This window comes from Gorilla gorilla, chromosome 5 (genome assembly GCF_029281585.2).
Source record: "Gorilla gorilla gorilla isolate KB3781 chromosome 5, NHGRI_mGorGor1-v2.1_pri, whole genome shotgun sequence".
Lineage (NCBI taxonomy): Eukaryota > Metazoa > Chordata > Mammalia > Primates > Hominidae > Gorilla > Gorilla gorilla.
Window position 1 is genome coordinate 87,181,315 of NC_073229.2, and position 17,148 is coordinate 87,198,462.

General features: G+C 32.0%; 1 long non-coding RNA gene across 1 annotated transcript in view; it reads right to left on the bottom strand.

The window, feature by feature from the left end:
* Positions 1–593: 593 nt before the first annotated feature.
* Positions 594–17,148, bottom strand: part of LOC129534346 (uncharacterized) — a 54,628-nt gene continuing 38,073 nt past the window's right edge. Inside the window, exon 5 of the long non-coding RNA XR_008680908.1 lies at positions 594–2,377. This is a non-coding gene — a long non-coding RNA (uncharacterized lncRNA). The remainder of the gene's footprint in view (positions 2,378–17,148) is intronic.

Sequence of the window (17,148 nt, forward strand, 5' to 3'; positions counted from 1 at the left end):
AGACACCCGGATTTTCACTGCATCCACATTACTGGTTGTTGATCTGCTCTTCCACCTGTACTCTAGAAGGTGATCTACTGTTTGCTGAGCAACACCAGACCAACTCCAGTTTGACAAAGTCAGCCAACTCCTTTGCCATCCTGTGCTTCAAATCAAATATTCTTTAAAAAGACCTTAGTCTCTTCCGAGTTTGTCCTTCCTTGTGAATTCTCCCTCAGCCCTGGAGTACCATACAGAGATACCTGAGATACTTTATATGTTATAGTTACTCTTTTATCATAGTAACTATTATTTATATTAAACATCTCCTATTTAACTTACTGAGTAATTTTAGTTTCAAAATTGGACCTACATTGCTATGCTGTACATCCCAGATATGTCCTTCCTTCCCTCCTTCCTTTCATTCTTTCTTCCTTTTATTTTTTCTTCCTGCTTTCTTCCCATCCTTCCATCTATTCGTTATTCCTTCTTACCCGCTTTCTTTTTTCCTTGATTTTCATTTGGCTTTCTTTCTTTTCTTTTGATTTTCATCTGGAAGACTCTAGTAGAAAACTAGATGAAAACCATACATATGAAATTCTCACACAAAAAATACATTTGATCAATTAATTTATTAAAGACAATAAACCTTCACAGTATCCAAAAATGTAAATTACAAAACAAGTTTCTATTTGTCTGTCTGTGCAATCAAATAAAGTCACCACTAGCCATATATGGCTATTTAAATTTAAACTAAATAATATTAAATAAAACTGAAAATTTAGTTTCTTTGTCACATTAGTTATGTTTTCAGTGTTCATTAGCGATATATGATAACATATTGGAAAGGGAAGATCTAGAGCATTCCAATCTTTGTAGAAATTTCTATTGAAAATATCTGGTTTATAGTTGGCAGATAATTTTTTTTTTTTTTGAGATGGAGTCCCACCCTGTTGCCCAGGCTGGACTCCAGTGGCGTGATCTCAGCTCACCCCAACCTCTGTCTCCTCCTGGGTTCAAATGATTCTCCTGCGACAGCCTCCCCAGTAGCTGGGACTACAGGCATGTGAAACCACACCTGGCTATTTTTTTTTGTATTTTTAGTAGAGATAGGGTTTCACCACATTGGCCAGGCTGGTCTCAAAGTCCTTACGTCAAGTGATCAACCTGCCTCGGCCTCCCAAAGTCCTGGGATTACAGGTGTGAGCCACCGCGCCCCTGCCTAGTTAGCAGATAATTAGAACAAATGTTAATTTTATTGTTAGAGAACATTTTATTATTTTACTTATAATAAAACTTTATTTTTTGACTCAGCTTTTTTATTTCCACAAATTTTTGATGAGGAAATTGCTTTAAATTGTACAAAAAAATACATATTCTCAAAGACATATTATTTTGTAACATATAAATATATATTATTAACAAATAAATGACTTCAAATAGAAGATTGGTATAATAAATTATGATCAAATAGTGTGAGCTTATATGAAGCTACTAAATTAATTGGGTTATAATTTTAAATTCTGGTTACTTTATTCTCATGAGATGGACTTTTGGGCATATAAACTATAAATGTTTGCTTCCCATTAAACAGAAGTGCTTATGAATTTTTTTGTTTGCATTTGTCCCTGCAGTTACTTATAGCTTCCAGAGTAAAAGTACCACAGTACTAGATGTTACCTATAATAGTTAGTCCCCTGAGTAAAATTTAAACTTGATAAATGAGAATAAAATGTAGTGAAGAGAAACTTGTTATAGTTCATTAACTCACAAATCACAAACAAAATGTACTGCTTCATAGACTATTTAATATATTTTATAGAGTTGCATAACCTTGGATTAATAGTTGCTTCGCTTTCATGAAAGATGTTAGCTTACCCTTCTGGGTTGAGTTTCTCTTCCAGTAAATACTTTAGAAAATCTCTATGTCTTTAGGAAAACCTGGCATCTGACCTTTGCTTTCATTTAAGCACAGCTTTGTCTCTTCACATACACTCAATTGAACTCTTTGTTCCCTTTCTCTTTTCCATTATTGTCATCAATAACACTAGAAGCTCCCATCTTTGTTTTCCCAGGTAATTGAATTGGTGAATTATTTTCACATTAATCTGGATTTTTTAATGAACCTCCCCTTCAATGAAACTCCCAATCTTAATGGTTTTTTTTTTAAATCTCTTTCCTATAATTAAATTGGACATGATTTCTTAGAATCTTGAAAGTGGAAGATTGGAAAAGCACCGTTGCTTCCCATGAGGTCAATGAAGTTTAGTACACTTTATTTTTGCCAGTAAATTTCCACTTGTCTTCTTTTATACTCTTCTAAGAAACCGGAATTAATGAATGAGAGGATACTTTAAAAATCTTCCTTCTTTGCATATTCGCTTCCTCTAGTAGCAACCTGTGGTACAATAACACGTAACGAAGAGAAATTAAAAGGGGCTGTGTAAGTCATGAAATTTTATATTTTACACATTATAAAATGATTAAAACATATTTATGCCATTAATTTTAGAACTTTTGAGAGATTATCAACATATGATAAATACCCTTACATTGGTAGCTTTTATTTCAATTGTTAAGGGATGGTTTCCTGAAAAAATCACATAATTAATGCTTTTTTTTCTTTTTGAGGCAGAGTCTCACTCTATCACCCAGGATGGAGTGCAGTGGTGTGATCTCAGCTCACTGCAACCTCTGCCTCCTGGTTCAAGCGATTCTCCTGCCTCAGTCTCCCGAGTACCTACAGGTGTGTGCCACCACGCCTGGATAATTTTTTGTATTTTTAGTAGAGACAGGGTTTCACCGTGTTAGCCAAGATGGTCTCCATCTCCTGACCTCGTGATCCTCCCACCTCAGCCTCCCAAAGTGCTGGGATTACAAGAGTGAGGGGGCCAACCAACATAATTGATAGTTCTGTGATCATCTTTATCCAAATAAACAGTACCTGTCATGTTACAATCAGGAGTGTGGTGGAGTGGTCAGTAGCAGGAAAGAACAATGAAAAGTAAAGTAAATCAAAATATTGTATAAACAGGTATGCTATATAAACAGCTAGAAGACAGAACTTAGTGTTGCCTGGTAATGGTCAAGAAAATCTTCATTAGGGAGTTAGATTTCAGGTAAGTCTTCGAGGACAGATAAGGAATCACCAGGTGCAGAAAAAGAAAATTGCATTGGGTGACTTGGATTCAGGCCATAAGTGGTACATTTTCTGTAGAAATTTAAAAAACAATGATAAACCAGTTAAAAGTCAGCCTTATTTTAATTAAAAGCATATGTGAGCAATTCTAAGCAATGCTAATGATAAATTACTTCTCTCAGAGCAAAATATTTCATTTTATTTATTTATTTAGAGAAAGGGTCTGGCTCTGTCTCCCAGGCTGCAGTGCAGTGGTACAGTCATTGATCACTATAGCCTTGAACTCCTGGACTCAAGTGATTCTCCCACTTCAGCCTCCTGAGTAGCTAGGATTACAGGCACATGTCACCATGGATGGCTAATTTTAGTGTTACCTTGGTAGACAGAGTCTCTAGCTATGTTGCCCAGGATGATCTTGAACTCCTGGCCTCAAATGATCCTTCTACCTCGGCCTTCCAAAGTGCTGGGATTACAGGTATGAACCACCACACCTGAGCCATTTATTTAATTTAAACAGTGGCTGGTGCTGTGGTTACTTTTGAAGTTTTTTAGAAACATAAACGTCAGATTAGCACACTTTATTACTTGTACTTTCACCAATATTTTTATTTTATATAGATGTTAATTTGGAAAATTTCAAATAAATATATGATTAAGAGCATAAGTTCAGAAATAATAGTATTGTTTGCGTGAGATGTAGAATGCAGTCAGTGATTTCAATTCTGTGTACTACATATATTTACTTTTCAACAGTAGATTCAAAAAATTATAATAGTTCACCATGTGAAAATTAAGAAACGGAACTTGAGTTACCTCAGTTCTTTCTACTTAGGCACTTGAAAATTTTAAATATGTTCACGATTTAGAAGACTGAAAAAGAACACAAAGTGTGACTTGCAACTTTTTTGTTTGAAAAGTACAAATTTAACTTATGCATGAAATAATTTGATAAATTTAACTAAAATCTCTACATTGCAATTTACTTTGAAAAATTCCAACTGTTTTAACAACAAAGTAAGAAATCAACAAAATGATGAATGTTACTAATTATTAAATTATTTTAATTAATAATAATTTTGTCATATAGAAGAAAGAGGTACAAAACTGATTTACTCAGAGTGTCAAATATGCTAGGTAAGCATGGAGGCATAACTCATCCAGGAAAATGTAAGTAAAGTGGCGTGGCTGGGATACAGGATGCATATCACAATTTAGTTGAAAATGAGATTGTTACTAGTAGGCAAGAGTGATAAATTGATATTGTGTGCAAACCATAACTTTGCAAGCCTTCTCATTGATTGATTGATTGCTTCATTTATTTATTCATTCCTTCAGTGGTTATTTATTGGGTCTCTATTATATTCTATGTATTTCACTTAGCACTGAGAGTATAGACATGAGCAAGAAAAACTCAGGGCCTGTTTTCACAGTTTATGTGGCTTAACTTTCAAAATCACGCAAAAGAGAAGCTGAACAATGACATAGTTGAAAACTACTAACTAAATATATAACCAATATTACTAATGAAAGCACTCATGCCATTCTACAAGTAGATTTTTATAGCATTTCTTCATACATATAAATATTACATAAAAGACCATTACATTTATTAAAATGCCAATTACTTTTATTTGTACTCTAGAATGGCTTTTTTTTTAATTGCAAGGTTCATTTCTCGTCTTGCAAATGTTACACAGATTGTAAGTTAGATAATCTAAATTAAATTTTTAAATGTTGTCTTAATTTTTGTAGGTTATCTGGGCTTTCAAATACAGTTACATGAGCCAGCCTCTCCTTGGCTTTTAAATAACCATTCTAAAGAATTTAAGAAAAAAGTCATATTATTATCTACACTATTGAACTTATTCATGTCAGAAAAAATACGATGTCACTTCAATATTTTCTAGTATTTATTACAATTACTTCTAGGACCACCTAGGCTTATTCATCTACACAGTGCCAAGCTGTTAGCAGAGGAAATTCTTTTCTCTTTTTCTCCCCTTTTCTTTTCGTCTGCTTCTGTCTCTCTGTTATCTCCCTGTCGCTACCTCTCTCTGATTAATAATGTCTTTGCTCACATGTCTTCTCTGAGCCACAAGAAGCTCTGCCATTAGGATTGTGATTTTTTTAAAAGATATTTTTAGTGATATGTTTCGAAAGCAAAATATATCCATGTCTATGCCAAAATAGCTGCACATAGGTTACATGGATGAAGTAGATGCAGCAGCACATTTACTATAAGTATTCAGTTAGTAGATCTTACCCCATATCAGCTTTTTAATTATTGGTCTATCTTTAAAAAAAATAGTACAAGTTAATTTCTGTCCTATTAGAACTATAAGTCAAGTTTAAATATATGGATGGATGATGAAAATTAATTATTAGTAAAATTGACATTGAATCTTCAGTTGCCATCCCTAAATAAGCTAAAGATTTTGGTATCTATATGTCTGCATATGCTTTCTCATAGCTGTGATATTGAAACACAGAACCATTTATACATAAATTTTTAAAAGTAATATTAAATTGTATGGTTTAATTGCTTAAAATTAAAAGACACCATTTAAAATACACAAAGTTTTGGGGCAAGGTAATTATTTTTACTCTCTTTGAATTATGTTAACCAGGCTCAGGTATTTAATGGTAGTTAAGATAAAGTCTGGACAATTACTCAGGTAACCACACAGTTATGTTGACTTCTAGAAAAGAGATTTTCCTAGTCTTTATTTTATCATTTCCGATTTCGATAACTGATCCCGATCACTTATATAAATTCTACAATCAGTCATTATTTTCTTTATGTATCTTGGTGCCAATATAGAATGCAAGTAATAATTAAGTATAATGAGAACACTAGCTGTTTCAGACTCTTATGTCCCAAGACTACAATGCCATAACTTCACATAGGCTTACGTGTTTTAAAAATGAGAACACCTTGACTATTTAAAAATCCAGACCAATCTCTGCTCACATTAAACTTAACTTCTACATGAAACTATGACTAAAAGCGGCCTCCAAATTTTCTAAGATCACTTGCCTTTCTTCTTTTGAGACAATAGTAAGACTCACTCAAGTTGGTGCTCTCCCTTGCTCAAGAAAGTTAGCTTTGCATGATCAACGGATTTCCAAGATTTTCTCCATATGGGGTAAGGGAGGAGCCCACAATAACTATGAGGTCAGATTTATGCAAAATCATTAATTACTGTATGTCAAGCATTTGAAATAAACTTTCAACCAAGGAACTTCAATCCAGACCTCATCAATTTGTTTATTTTTAATTTTCCACCTTTCTCCAATTTTCACTTGCATCTCTATATATGTGAGATCAATTGTCTGTCATTATTAATCATTTTCTAGCCAATACTCCCAACCACATTTTCCTTCTCTTTCTATTACATGTGCTTGAATAGACACATCTACTTGAACTCAGCTGTCCATCTTTGCCCTAACTGAATTACATAGCCTGTAACTGCTAGAAAAAGTCAGAAAACTAAGCTGACAATTTGCAACTAAAAATCATGTTTAAAAACCTCAACTTCACACACAAAACTGCCTAGAAACTTTTTTACTATTATCCAGTACATTGATTTTTGATTCTACTATTTAAAGACATATATTTTGCCCTAAAATATTCCAGACTTTAATTTCCCCTATTCTCATAGAAGACTTATTTTTTCATTGAGAAAACAGAAGACTTGGACTGGAACTTATCACTCTTACCATAAGATAATCTTCAAAATTACATGTGTATATGTGTGTGTAGTGTGTAATTCAGTCTGTTACTATGTATAAAACATCCCTGCTTTTTATAAAGCCCAGTTCCTCCCTGAGCAAATAATGACAAGTGAAAGAAAAATGCCTAATAAAAGATATTTATTTCTAAAATACTCATTTTAGAAAAAGCGTTTTTGGCAAGAAGCTTATGCAACACTATCATCATGTGACTCATTTTGAGAGGTAGAATTTCAGTATACTAATTGAAGAAAATAAGCTAAGAGTTTGCTCTTTCTTGAATCTGAACTAATTCTTTCTAAATTTTAGTCAAAGCACAACTTATAAAAAGAAAGTAGAAGCTAAAATTTCAGGGCATAACTTTCCATATTTAGGAAAGTACGCCAAGTTAAGTATGCCTCACTGAACGTTAAATTATACAATTAAAAATGTTAATTTTAAAATCTTCTCCTAATATTTGTACTACTTAATTAGTAATAATGATATGAATGACTGAACTTTGTTCCTTTACCACAACATATCTTTTTTCAGTTGAGATTTAGTTCATGCCTGAAAGTAGACGTTCTTAAATTCTGTGTGTATGTTCTTTTGTTATACAAACCAAAGACTTTTCCTTTAAGTTATGCTCCCTTGGCCATATTTCCTCATTAAAATACATTTATTTAACACATTGCATGTTGTGTGTATGTATTTACATATTGAAACATATATACACATGCATGACTCACATAGATTTCTACAAAATTAGCTAAAAAATTAACATCTGTATTTGCTAAAAGACTTGGAACTTAAAACAAGGTAAGCCAGACGGAGGACCAAAATAAATATCATCAACTCTAGTCAAGAGTTTTATCTGTTATCATACAACATATTTAGGGAAATATGTGATCGTGATAAGCCACTTATGATGAAAATGTGTTCCATCCCAATTGTTAAAATTTTCATCTCTGAAATTTGAGTTTCTAATAGACAAATGTCTTGGACCCTTAAACTATTAAATCAGTTTTTAACAACAACAACAAAATAGTTAGTGAACACTGGAAGATATAAAATTTGATGAACTGTTAGTGTTTCACAAGACCAATATTCTACTTATGTGCATTATGGTAAATGCTTTTGATGCCTTAATATAATCACATAATGGACAGAAAGAAAAGATATAACCATAAAAAATGTTAAGAGATATTAGATGTGTTTTTGTCTAGTTATAAGATTGAACAGTATAGGGTCAGGAGCTTCATAGTTAGAATTACATAAAAAATGTAGAATTACTTCAAAATCAAAATGCAGCAAAATTTATAAATGCAAATAACTGAGGTATGCTGCATTTGTTTTTAAATAGCCACTTTAATACCAAAAAGACAAATTTTTTTTTGATATAACATGTGTTCCTTTGTAGAATGTGTTAAGGAAAATACGTTTGACATTGTTTATCTCAGTGAGAAAACAGACTGTTTTTACAATGAATTTGATCCAAAAACCTAGACTGGGAATTAGAAGTAAAGTAAGCAGGGTTATCAACTAATATATGACCTTCCTCACTTCAATTAAAGTTCCTAGACTACTGTTTTGATGTTACCTTATTAGTTATGTCGAATCAGTTAAAGTAATATCTGCAGTAGTTAAAGTAATATCAGTTAAAGTAATATCTGTAGTAGTTAAAGTAATATCAGTTAAAGTAATATCTGTAGTAGGTAATTTTACTTAAAGTAATATCTGTAATAGTTAACCTCTCCCATGTGTTATTATCATAATGCAACAGGAGATAGTTCCGACTGCTGCCTCCTCATCCAATCAGGTCTTTAGTGAAGTCCACACAGAGTACAGTAAAAAGAGACTGCCTGCCTTATAGACTGCTGTCTGTCTGATACTTTTGTTGTAAGATTAATGTGTTAGGTAATCTTTTCTGGTGGAAAAACAAGAGTAGATATCAGAGTAACCATCCTAATGACTCAAGGATCCTCTTAGAGATAACAACATGAAAGCTCTGGCAGATCTTGCTTTTGTTTAAGACAGTGTAAATATCTTTTTTTTTTAAAGAAATATATATGTAAACATGGCAACATCTAGATCTATTGTATAATTTTGAAATAGGTCTAAGAAGCAAACCTTGGATTCTATTTCTTTTTAAACAATATCGCCAAAAGACATTTAACTGGATGAAAGAAATTTATCATATATTGTTGCATAGATGTATTTTAATCTCTTTCTTAGGAAGTGCTTACCTGATTTGAGATAATTTTTCTCATAGCATACAATACCAAAGCACACTAATTTTAAATATTTATACATTTTCTTTGAGGATACTCAAATCTAGGCTGTCCTCTGTAAACTTGTTTGTTTTTAAAGTTTTTCTTTGTTTTGCTTGTTTGTCTTGTTTTTATTGTACAACATGGAGTAAGATAAGAAGACATGAATGCATACAGGAAAACATATGTATGAATTAGTGATACAAATATTTTTAATTTAAATTCATGTAATTTCACAAAAATATATGTGATGATAGACTCCCTTAGTTTACTGAGATACAAGGTTTTTTTTTAATAATATAATATCTAGGTTATATAGATCAGACTAGATTGGCACTAAATGGAGATACCAAATTGTGAAAACACTAACACTGTGACCATTTCTAATCTACAGTAACATATAAGCAAATCTGGAAGGAAAACTCATGTCTGAAATATATTCCCATTTTAAATTTCATATCAAACAATCAATGATTTTCAGGTCTGAAAAATTTCAAATCTTAACTTACACAGAATTATGAACCATAATTTAAAGATTTTAGTTATTAAGAAGCAGATTATACCAAAGTAAAACTCATTAATCATTTGTGGTCAGGTAATTTATTTTACTACTTGTTTCTGTGCCAGTTAACAATATAAATATTGGTCTAAAACATAAAAATAATAATAGTATGGGAATAACAACTCTATTTTCTTAAAGAAATTGTAGTTATATGACTACTACATTGTAGTTTGAGAGTAAAAAGAGATACCTCAGGGCTGTTAAATATGCTACATGAGATAGCAATGATTCTATCACAAACAATGATTATTGTTATTATTCTTCACATGGGATTCTGAGGCCAAATGTCTCAAGGGGTGAGACCTATCAACCACAATTGATTTAACAAGGACACTACCAATAAAAGATTTACATTCATGCTATTCCCTCCAATGCAAGTCTCTAGAGGAATACACAGAGAAAACTGGCTTGATAATATTTCAAATAGCTTTTTTACTAGTTCTGAGAGCTTCCTATTGACAATATCAAGGGCTTTAAGGAGATGTTCTGCATAGTAAATGCACAAAGACAGCTATAGAAAGGTCTTTGAAGGATAATGCTTTTTAATTTAATAGATGGGTTATAGGAAAGGTAGTGAGCAGTTTGCCAGGGGTTCCAACTCTAGCTAAGGAAACAGTGCCAAGTCTGTGAATCACAATATTGGATTGTAAGTTATTCAGAATGTTCTGAGAAGCGATCCAAACATAGAAACACCTGAAACTTCAATATTGAATCCATTTACATTAATAACATTCAAGGAGTCTTCTAATCTTAACACATACACCCAGTAATACTCCTACTGAAGCCTTGTAGATAAGATAGATCACCAGTATTTAATTAAAGGAATATAATTTTATATAGTTAGATGATTGTCTTAATAGAACCTGGTATATTGACCCTGAAAAATGTTAGGCAAGCAGGAAGAAGCATAATACAAGTAAATAAGCTTAAACCTATATTAGCTACATATTGCACAGACCTAACAGATAAAGTATCTCATCTTTTGAAATTTTATTTCCTCTAATTACTTAACCAGCCAATTGAATTTAATCATCCAACTGTCAATTCAGACAAGTTTATAGAATTCTCTTTGAAAAGGTTCAGTCTGGAAATTAATGAAGACCACAGTGATAGCCATCCATTGAAGATGAATGGGAAGATTCCTGGATGACAACTAAGCTTTGCAAACAGCAATGCTGCCTTATCATTAAAGTTGCACACTGTACTCTACTCTGAGGTGATTTACCAGAATATGTGCTTTAATGTGTGTTTAAAATCTATTATCAGTTGTTTTAAAAGGAAAAGTTGTCTAAGAGATAAGTATTTTAAGGCAACAACATGGCTAATAGAAACCATTTAAATAGGCTTAGTTTTAGTTGACTTTTTTATTGTGTGTGTATATATATATATACACACACACACACAAAGACATATATATATATACACACAACATTAAGCATTAGGAATTACTCTTTGTATCTAGAATAAATCAAGTACCTTTTAGACCACAGTGGAATAAAACTGGAAAGTAACTCATAAGGAAACTTCAGAACTATATAAATTCATAGATGTTAATCCACTCTTGAATTATCTTTGGGTTAACAATAAAATCAAGATGGGAATTTAAGAATTCTTTGAACTGAATGATAACGGTGACACAACTTATCAAAACTTTTGGGATAGAGCAAAGTGGTGCTAAAATGAAAGTTTATAGCATTAAACACCTACATCAAAAAGTCTTAAAGAGACAACCTAAATGTCACATCTCAAAGAAATTGAGAAACAAAACAAAACAAACCCCAATCATGCAGAAGAAAAGATCAGAGAAGAGTGAAATGAAATTGAAACAGAAAAATGAAACAAAAAGCTGGTTCTTTGAAAAAATGAACAAAATTGATAGACCATTAGCAAGATTAACTAGGAGCTGATAATTTTGTGCCGAGTGACCCAGATATATTACCCTTTCTACCAGGGTTTACTTTTGTGCAAGAGATTAGTAATAATGTGAGAAAAGCATCTGGCATATGATAACAATAATCCAATAACAATAGTAGTAATAATAATTTGTTGAGCACTTTTCTGAAGACACCATGGAATACTTACTTCTTAAATGGGCAGCAGGAGCCTGACTGCCCAAGTGAGTATCCGGGTTCTTTCATGAACACCTAGGAAACTTTAAGAAAATTGCTTCACTTTTATGTGCTTTAGGTTCTCTTCTTTACGAAATGTAGTTAATCACCTACAACAGTATCTGGACCACAGGTAAGTGCTTTATAAAATCTGCTGTTATCATTTTTACAGCTTTAGGTATAATTATTAATGATATTTTATAGATTCTTAATGAGAAAAAATAAATTTATACATAAAGTACTTAAAACAGTGTCTTGCATGTTTTAAGGACTTCACAAATGTTAGTACAATTTACCTGTATTCTTTAATTCCCTCAACAGCTGAATTACGTGGGAACTATTATCAGGTGTAATTTCTATTAGGTATAAGACAGGTGGTAGCTATTAATATAATATCAAAATCAGTTTTAACTTGCACCATTTTGTCCATAGGAGCCTTTATTAGTCTCATAAGTCACTATTTACCTGAGGATTGGCACATATGTATTTTAGTGCAATATCATACATTTAATCATTGAGGCAGGGTTGGAAACTTACTATCCTGGCTTAAAATAGGTCAAATTATGTCCGCAATCAAACAAGACATTTTTACTGAGAAAAAGTTGGTTGAGATTTTGAAAAACAGTATAATTCCTGTGTGACATATTCCTTCCATCAAAAATCATCTACATTAATGGTTGTCTAGAGATACTGCCAACTATTCCAATGTATCTCAGGTCTTGCAAATTCATATTTGTGAATATTTTGAAGTTGATTTATGTTGATATTAATCCCCCATATTTTGCTGACCAACTCAGGTCCTTTGACTCTTGTGATATTCTCCTCTCAACCATTTTCTAAATTCCTTGGGACCCAGGACACAGATTTTGAGCATCATTCTTCTACTAATGAGCTATATCATTAAATGGTTATTTCTCTTCAATCACCAACACTTTCAGGACTCAGGTGTCATTAGCAACTGGTTGAAGACCTTGATTAACCAAAACTCTTTTGTAGTTTTGAGGTCTATAATGAGAGATATTCATATCGGGTTAACAAATAGCTGTTTAACAGACCTCTGTGGCCCCATTTGGGTTACTTTTCTTGCTTCAGCTTCAATGCATTGCTTTTCTTACCCCCAAAGATACAATACTTTTGTGCAAACAGAGTGTTCTGTTCATCTTTATAGCCATTTCCCTAAGGCTCACACACAAGCACTTGGAGGTGGGTTAGGGAAGCCAACTTACAAATAAACCCTACGCTCTCAGTTCAACACTCTTCAGATGATGTAGCCATTTAACTGTCTTACACAAAATGCTTGTAAAAATCTACTAGATTCAAAAACATTTCACTGGACACCAAATAGTGATAGCCATGTTTGAATCTCAGCCTTGGCCAAGGCTTTGTCTAAAGCTTAGCATTATTTCAGTGAATAAGATGTTATTTGGGGGATAAAAATATATCAGTTTTTATATTTAAAAATTATGTTGCCATAAAATTATGATTCAATGGAATCATAAACAATGTACACATCACCCAAACACGTTGCAATAATGCAGTATTTCTATAGTTCCAAGTTTCTGGTATTAGTCTGTGCATTTAAATCCTAGCTGGGTAACCATGGGAAAGATACTTTCTGCATCTCAATTCCTTCATCTTTAAAATGGGATTAATAATACAAATAAATCTTATAGAAGGTTTTATAGAAAGAAACTTAGCATATGGTAAGTACTCAATAAATAATAGTTATTATGATCACTATATCATTAACATATTTATTTCCTCCAAAGCCTTGCATATACTGTAAAAGTTGTTTGTAATTTTCGCTTGCTCTTGTCTGAATGAAATATAATGAATGATAAAATACGTTAATATAAACACTAACAAATTTTGTCACATAATTTATAAGTAAATTACTTGTGACAAGCCAAAACAATGATGTGGCCATGTGTTAACCCATGATGGTATCCATATTAATACTTAGTAAACAATATGTTACCAAAGAGCAAATATTTAATGATTTGATATTATAGTAACAAGAAACATCTATATATGCATACAAAGTCTGAATATATATGATTTTATAGCAGTGTTATATATAGGAAAGGAGTGTCTTGATTATTTTTAATCTTTACCTTTTATATTAACACAATTTTTCTGTCTGTATTATAAGTAATCAGAAAAAAACCTATTTTAAGTTAAAGAGATATATATGGATATATTTGAGCTAAAATGTTCTATTAGCTTATTTATTCTAATTTTTCCAAATGCATGTGAAGAAATCATCTTGTCATAATTAAAATTTCAGTGAAATAGGAATAAAGTTATTTTAGTAGTAAATTTGCATTTTGCATCAAATATGGTAATGTAACATGGCTGTACCTGTATGTTTAAGACACCTTTAAAGATGAGCTATTGAGTTTGACTTAAAAAGAATAAAGTGGAAATACATGAGCTTATGAATTTATTGGAAACATGATAATGTAATCCACATTTGCAGGAACCTATTCTTCTTTTAATCAGTATGTTATTTATTTTCTGTTTTATATACTGTCAACTGATTTATGCCTTTTTTAAGTATATTCAAGTGGTGGTGATTTTCAATTGACCCCTAAGTTTTCTGCATTACTAAATACCTTTTTCAAATAAAAAAAAAAGACAATGATTTTCCCCTTAGGACTTCCAGAAACTCTCACAAATACAAACTTAGATTGTGCTCGACAATCTAGGGCGATATTTTTAATCTTGAGGGAAAAAAAGATACTCTGTTGATATTTTCTGGATCATAAAATAAAAAGAGTATGACTTTTATGCTGAAGTGTTTGGCAATCTTCATAGTCATCTTCTAAGAGACATTTAAACACATATAAAAGGGATGCAAGATCATAAAAATACAATAATCACTACATTGTATTCTTAGCTGAAATGAGTGTAATAACACAGCATGGCTACAGAATTGCTTTGAAATATTCTCCTCTGAATAGATTTTACAAGAATTACCAAAAGAAATAACTTGCATCTCAGTATAATACTGTCTATGGGGAACATTTTCTAAGACTGTTTTATGCGTGACTCAGTTCCAGACACAGGTCTTTGTAATACTTTCAATAGCTATCTTCTACAGATAGGGAAAGAGACTCTTGACAAGAAATTTAGCCAAATTTTATTTTAATAAGATTCGAAAAATTGAATTTAATGAAAAATATAACTATATAAAATAGATTATATTTTTTATTATTTAAAACCACAATTGAAAAATAAGTAAATAAATAAAATAAAAAATTACAAAGTGATGCATATTTGATTTGATGATTTGGGTTAATATAATGAGGATTTGCATATTAGGCTAGCATTCCTATTTTAATTTAAATGAAAGTCTTCATTATTTCCCCAGACACCAACTCAGTACAACCAACCAAGGTGCTCAAGCCAAACACTTAGGCATCATTGCTGGTAACATCTTTCTCCATCCCCCAAATAGTTAAGCCATCAGCAAATTCCATTAATTTTACCACCAAAATATATCCTGACTGTTTGCTTTCATAGCTAACATCACCTCCCCGATCCAAGCATTTGTCATCCTCTGTCATCACACACCATCTGAAATAGTCCTCTGCCGGCTTTCTCTGCTTCTATTTTTCCTTCTTTATAATTTATTCCCAGGATGTTATTTTAAAATTTACATGAGATCATAAAATTTAGCCCTCTCTAAGCAATCACATTTAGAATGAAATCTGTATTTTCTGTTTGGTAAATTAGACCAGTTTGAACTAAATCATGCCTACATCTCTAGCTTTGTTTTCCAATTCTCTGTCTCTTTCTGTTTCTCTCTGCTTCTTTCTGTTTCTCTCCTGTTCACCCTCTCCTCCAGTCTTATACTCAAGTTGCAGTATTATTTTTTTATGTTCTTCTAACTAGCAACATTTGTTTCTTCCTCTGAAACCTTGCATTTGGTTGTTCCTGTTGCTTGCAACATTCTTTCACTAAATATTCCTATCCTGTCACCTAAAGTGTTACCTTCTCAGAGAGGTCTGTTTCACCACCACCTGTTAACTAGGAAATCTCCCATCTAGTCCCACTTTATTTCCAACTGGAATATTTGTCAGCGCTAGATTTGGGGGCATATTTTTGTTACCTTCAAACAGACGGGTAAAATTTGAGGACTAGAGACTCTTTTTTATTTTGCTTTTTTTTTCTTTTTCACCATTGTGTATGCTAAGGACTTAAGGAAGTGACTAACATAAAGCATATGATGTGCTAAGTGACTGTATGGACTATGAGCACAAAGTTTAGAGCTGGTAGATAGAAAACATCCAGAGGTAGTTCACAAGATTTCAAAATAAGTGATCTTTAGTTTCACTAAAAAATTAAAACTGGATTTAAAATTGAAGATGTCCCATCTTTTATAACATGTTACAAATAAGTTTTTTTTTTTATCTTACTATAGCAAGATGAGTAAAAGCTTACTAATTAAGGAAAGAAAAATTCTCACTGCCAAGGGCAGGCTACTCCATTTTTCTTTGGATTGACTATTCTTAGAGCAAAAAGTATTAAAAAGAAAGTGCTATTAAACTTTATTATGTACGTGTTCTGCTGAAACACTAAAATAACACCCCTAAAAACACCACCAATCATTTCTGCCATCCTATTTCAATTTTTATCTTCATTTATTTTTACTTTAGATAATAATTACTCTTAGATTTGTTAAATATTTTATTTCACTATTACATTTTTGTTTTGTTACACATTTCTATTTTCTAGAGCTAAAATATTATTTAAAAATTTCCTCTTATATTTCTATTTACATATATTAAAAAAATGTAGAGAATATATATAGAAGAAATAAAAATATATATAAGATATAAAAGATATGATATATAAAGAAGACATAAAATATATATATCCTTATATATATGCCCTATTGTAGATACAGATATACATATATAGAAGATATATTATGTATCTTCTTACATATGTGCCCTATTATAGATATATATAGAAGATGTATATCGCACAGTATATACATGTATAACAGAGTGGGCTTGGTACTGCTTCAGTACTTTGGATTGGCTCCTCTCTCTGTCTGGAATGCTGTTTCTCTAAATATATGCATGGTTTATCTCATCTTCTCTATTCTTGACTCAAATGTCACTTTCTTAGTTTCTTAGTAAGGTAAAACCAGAACACACCAATTTATTATTAGTATTATTTTTTGAGATGGAGTCTCGCTCTGCTACCCAGGCTGGAGTACAATGGTGCGATCTCGGCTCACTGCAAACTCTGCCTCCCAGGCTCAGGTGATTCTCCTGCCTCAGCCTCCCAAGTAGCTGGGACTACAGGCGCGGGCCACCACGCCCAGGTAATTTTTGTATTTTTAGAGGTAGGATTTCACCATGTTGG